Raw genomic sequence first — 5,821 nt, 5'->3', positions numbered from 1 at the left:
TGGTTTTTCGAGACAGGGTTTCTCTGTATAGCTCTGGCTGTCCTGGAACTCACTTTGTAGACCAGGCTGGCCTCGAACTCAGACATCCGCCTGCCTCTGCCTCCCGAGTGCTGGGATTAAAGGCGTGCGCCACCACGCCCGGCTACCTTTTGCTCATTCTTTAACCATTGCTGTAACATCGACAGGCATAGGCTGTTGGGACGTTCTCTCAATCATCTTAATGAGTATCATCTATGCCTACCTCAACCATAAGGCTCCTAAGAGTGCCACAACGATGCCTGGCCCATGTGTCTTTGTGAACTGTGAACTGGTTTCCCATCCTTGTTCCCTTAAGTGCACCTGTTGTCTTTCAGATGATATTTCTAAATGTGTAAAATACTTGGAAGCCGACGTCATAGCATCTATGTAACGAATCATTCTTAGAAAGGGTGGCAGGATCTCTGAAGACTATCACCATCCGTTCCAAGAAGTGTCTCAGGAGACAACAGCTAAAGAGAGAGCAAAGGGTGGGACTGGTGAGGTTCGTACAGCACCAACAGATTTTGTTGTCTCTGAAAAGGTCATTGCTGGAGACAGGGTCTTGGGATGGAAGGCACTACCCTAGGTCGTTCACCACCGTTTCTATGAGCGATTAAGCGTCTTCATCCTGGTGAACCTCATGGGGATCTACAGGCATCTCCTCCACTGCTATGGGCATCTCCTCCACTGCTACGGACATCTCAGAGCTAGTACAAACTGGTTGGCTTAGCCCACAGTCAAGAAGGGGAGGCTTTGGCATATATCTACCGGGTACTCCCTTTCCTTTTAGCCCCTCACACCTCCTACCGCCACCCCCAGCTATATGAAAAGGCAAACCTCCACCTCCACCTCATCTCATCCTTTATCCAATTTGCTCTGCAAGTCAGATGTTAGGGGAGAATAGCACCCACACATCTCTTTCATATTGCGAGTCATCCCTTACATGGCCAGATCATCTGGATATACGGCCCAGCCTACACTGTGTGTCTTAGCTCCCATAGCAAAGGCGATGCAACGGTCTGGCAGCTTCCACAGGCTCCTCCTTCAGGTTTTCTCTTGTAAGGGACTAAAGTGCATTCTCAGGGCTATCAGCCATTCTCAGGATGTCCCTGTTCTTTCTAGGATGGCCGCGTTCGTCAAAGAGGCATACCATCTGCAGTGGCTTGAACGAGAATGGCTCCCATAGGCTCATATTTGCAAGCTTAGTCCCCACTTGGTGAGCTGTTTGGAAGGATTAGGAGGTGTGGCCTTGCTGGAGAAGGTGTGTCCTGGGGGTGGGCTTTGAAGTTTCAAAAGCCTGCTACAGATCTTGTCTCTGTCTGTCTGTCTGTCTGTCTGTCCCTCCCTCTCCATCCCTCCCTCCTCCTTCTCCTTCCTTTCTCCTTCTCCTCTGTCTCCTCCCCCTCCTCCTCCTTCTTCCTCTCTGTCTCTGTCTCCCTCTGTCTCTCTGTCTCTGTCTCTGTCTGTCTCTGTCTGTCTCTCTCTCTGCCTGCTGCCTCAGGACCAGGATGTAAAGCTCTTCTTCAGCATCCTACCAGCCTGTGTGCTGCCCTGTTTCACACCATGATTATAAGGGAGCAAGCTTCAGAAACTGTCAGCAAGCTCCCAGTCAAATGCTTTCCTCTATAAGGGTTGCCTTGGTCATAGTGTCTCTTCACAGCAATGGACACTAACTAACGCACCACCCCATTAAAAAAAAAAAAAAGGCAGCCTCGCCAGTCCTCTGTATCCCCAGGGTTCTCCGTCTCCATGCTCACTGGGCTGTGATTATTCCATTTCCAAAGGCTCACTGATGTGTTTGCCCCCTCACTGTACATGCTCTTCCCACTGTGCATGTGGCTCCCTCTCCCGCTCCCTCTCCCGCACGACTTATACCTGTGGCTTGATAATGGGTGACAACTATTAACCGTCTAGTCATTGGAAAAGGGCACCGCTGGTTGTAAATTAATCGGTAAGCGTTCCCTAAGGTGACACGTAGCCTGTTCTGAGTTGGATACACCTGAGTCAGTTCCCTAACATTCATCACCTGGGAGAGATGGATAGAAGTCTCTACTGGAGGCATTAGAAGCTCCTTCATCTATGAGACCACCCCACAAGACCTAGCCTGAGCCACAGCCTGCTGCCACTGCCCCTGCCACTGCCCTGGAAGCAGGATGATCCTGATAGTACATCTGGACCTCAGTCTTCGAGGCAGCCTGCTGCTTTAGTCACAGCTACATAGAGTTAGGGCCAAGGGCAGGTCTGACCTTTGCATCAGCCAATCTGCTTACTTTGGGGTATCACTACCCACCCATCCTGGTCAGAGTTAACACAGGGGAGGTGCTTGCAGCTGATGACTAGAGGTGGGCTATAGACCTTCCTGGATTCAAGCAAACACTCAGCCAATTCTAGAGAGATCAAAGGAACCAGCCAAGTCCAACCCAGACATATGGACTGAGGAGGCCATGTCTAGATGCAGAGTCGTCCTCAGTCAGAGGCAGGACAAGGGCAACAGAAGGTTGGGGTCCCAGTGAAGGCTGGTAACGCATCCCATGCACCAGCTTTCACTTCCCCCCGAAGCTCTGCATCATTACATTAAACTGAACCACACAAAAGGCCTGAGCCACAGGAAAGGAAGAATGGGAAAAACAATAGCAACACATTTTGGGGAACTAGAGAAAGCAGATGAAGGTTGGTAGCTAAAAGACTCTAAAAGTTGAGTCGACACCATTTCAATTACTTCTTAATTGCTGTGAGAAAACACCAGGACCAAGGTAACTTATAAAAGTAAGCATTTAATTTGGGGTTCACAGGTCCAGTGGGTGAGAGTCCGTGACCATCACGGCGGGTAGCATGGCAGCTGGCATGGTACTGAAGCAGTAGCTGAGAGCTTACATTTGATCCACAAACAAGAGGCAAAGAGAGCATGGGCATTTTCAAACCTCAAAGCTACACCCAGTGACATACCTCCTGTCACAAGGTCATACCTCCTAATCTTTCCCAAATAGTTCCACCAGCTAAGATCAAGTATTCAAATGTATTAGCCTATGGTGGCCATTTTCACTCAAACTCCTACAAATACCAAGGCAGCAAGGAAAAAGACAGCATAAATGTGTTCATAGCGTTAAATCCTGACTGTCAGGAACTGGAGTCACCATTAAGAACCGGAAGCACAATGTCTCTCCAGGAGGATAGATGAGGTTACAATGGAAGGCCGGTGCAAGATCAGTTAAAGGAGCAGTTAGGGACAGACACAGTACACACCACTGGAACCTCAGTACTCAGGAGGCTGAGACAGGAGAATCATAAGTTCAATGTGTGAGACCCAGATAGGAAGAGAGGGAGAGTTACACCCATTTCTGTGCCCGGTAAGGATCGATTGCTGCCAGTAGAAGCCTTATGGTTCTTCTCCATAGATGGTAAAACACACGGTTCCTGGATTAGAGGACACCGGGAATAGTTGACAATAGAGTATACATTAAATATGAGAGGTTAGATAACCATTTTCTACTGAAAGTGGGGGCCCAGGTGGCAAAGATCAGGTAGAATGTTCATGATAAGGCAGACTACTGGAAAATGACCCACTAGCATCAAAGTTTTATTAGCTGAAGAGAGAAAGCCCAACAGTATCAACACCCAGGCTTCCCTGGGTGATGTTCCAACATCAACGCTCCGTGGCCCTGGGTGCATTCTGAAGTCACTGAGCACCACCTCCTCACGGAGAGTTCGACCCCTGATGCTCCCCTCTTAGACACCAGCAGATGGTCATGGACCCTGATGGAGATGAAGAAAATAATGGGAGAGGCAATGGTTCGAATGCACAGAAACATGCAGGAGAGAACAAGGCAAGACAGCCCACAGCTTTAATGCCCTGCAAAGAATGGGGGACCTATTTGTTCATGAAAAAAAAGAACAAAAAAACTATAAAAAAGGAATATTTAGAGAACAAAGACTGTCCTAGAGAATTACAAATACAATAGTAAAACCAGACAAGTGTGTTCAAAATAGAAGATAGACATTTCAGAAGAAAGGGCAGAGCAGAAGGTTTATAGCCCATGAGATAATTCTAGAACGCTTTCAGAATAGAAGGGCGTAATCTCCGTATTAAAAGGTCTCACGAGTGTTATGATTTCTGGTTCCTCATGTATGAAGCTAGAAGACTCCATTGCATTTTAACCACTAAAACACTGATGAGTTGAAGATTCAGACAAGGAGTCTCTGCCTCAGGAGGGCTCAGGCGGGAAGACCATGAGTCTCTGGTCAGCCCAGGTCACTTAGTGAGACCCTGTCTCAGTAAATACACTGAGTAAAATTATAAATAAAGAAGCAAACAAAAACATAAACACCAAAATAATTTTTAAAAATTAAAAGGAATAATAGAAAAGAAAATCCAGCCATTCTTTTAAGAGATGGGGGTCACATAACAAACAGGTGGACATAAGTTGGAGATACAGAGACCTGTTCTTTACCACAGTAAACCTCCAGGGATCACGGCTCAAGGGAGGCCCTCAAATTGTGAACTTCACCTCCATGGGTTTGATGACCAGTATTTCAGAGATGTTTGAGGGGGGAAAAATTCTAACATCTTGCAAGAGGAGAGAAAACACAGTCACTCTGAAAAATAATAGAATGCTATGTTTTTCAAATCAAGATCTTTCCTCAGGAGAAACTAACAAGATCCCCACCCTGCTGGGATTTGCTCATAATCTAACGGATCTAAAAATAATAATAAAGGAAACATCCACGTTCAGCCCTCACGGATCATTGGTCCACCCATAAAGGGGTAAGAGAACAAGAAGCAGATGTGGGATCCACAGTGCAGATGAGGGAGCTCATTAGGACACCAATGACTTTGGAATTTCTGAAGACTATGTCCTCTCCTCACACAACCTACCATAGCCTGACTAAGTCTCTTCATTCAGTTAACCCAGCATGATATGTGTGACAGTCAAGGAAGCATCACCAGGGCCAGTTACACTGCTCATTAGGTGTGGTGAAACCCACTTGTTTACTGCCTTGCCCTAGCATGCACAGTGAGGCTGCATGAGTGGGCTGCCCTTGCCCTAGCATGTGCAGTGAAAAAGCATGCATGGGCTGCCTGCCAGGCTGGACTGTTCCTCGTGATCCGGACCTGTCAGCCCATCGGTGACCGACCTGAGCTCATGCCTGGAGCATGTGTGTGTGTGTGTGTGTGTGTGTGTGTGAATTCTGATTGGATGAGGTGCGGTGGAGCTAGAGGAGGTCAGTCGGTGCGAGTATAGTTGTTTAGCCCTTGCCCTAAGTAGAAGCCAGCTGTAGTAAGAGAAGCTGTTGTAAGGGGAGTTGTAAGAAAAGCTGCAAGAAGGAGAACAAGTAAAGAAGCTGTTGTGTGAACCCGACTTGGTGTCCATGTCATTCCTGTCGCCACTGGCGGCGAGGACAACGACAACAGGTGGGAACACTTGCCATGAAAGCTTGATGATGTGAGTTCCATCACAAGAACCCATGGAAGAAGGTAAGAACCAATTTATGAAAGGCATCCTCCGACCTTCACACACATACACACACACACACACACACAAGCATTTAAAAAAAAAAGAAAATAACACTAAAATTCCAATCCATGATGGTCAGAGAGGATGCTGGGAGTTATTTCAGTTTTCTTTTGATCTGTTGAGACTTGCTTTGTGTCTTAGTACATGGACCGTTTTGGAATTTTTTCCATGAGCTGTTAAGAAGAAAGTGTAAGCCGGGCGTGGTGGCGCACGCCTTTAATCCCAGCACTTGGGAGGCAGAGGCAGGCGGATTTCTGAGTTCGAGGCCAGCCTGGTCTACAAAGTGAGTG

Source organism: Mus caroli, chromosome 3 (genome assembly GCF_900094665.2).
Source record: "Mus caroli chromosome 3, CAROLI_EIJ_v1.1, whole genome shotgun sequence".
Classification (NCBI taxonomy): domain Eukaryota; kingdom Metazoa; phylum Chordata; class Mammalia; order Rodentia; family Muridae; genus Mus; species Mus caroli.
This window is presented reverse-complemented; position numbering follows the sequence as displayed.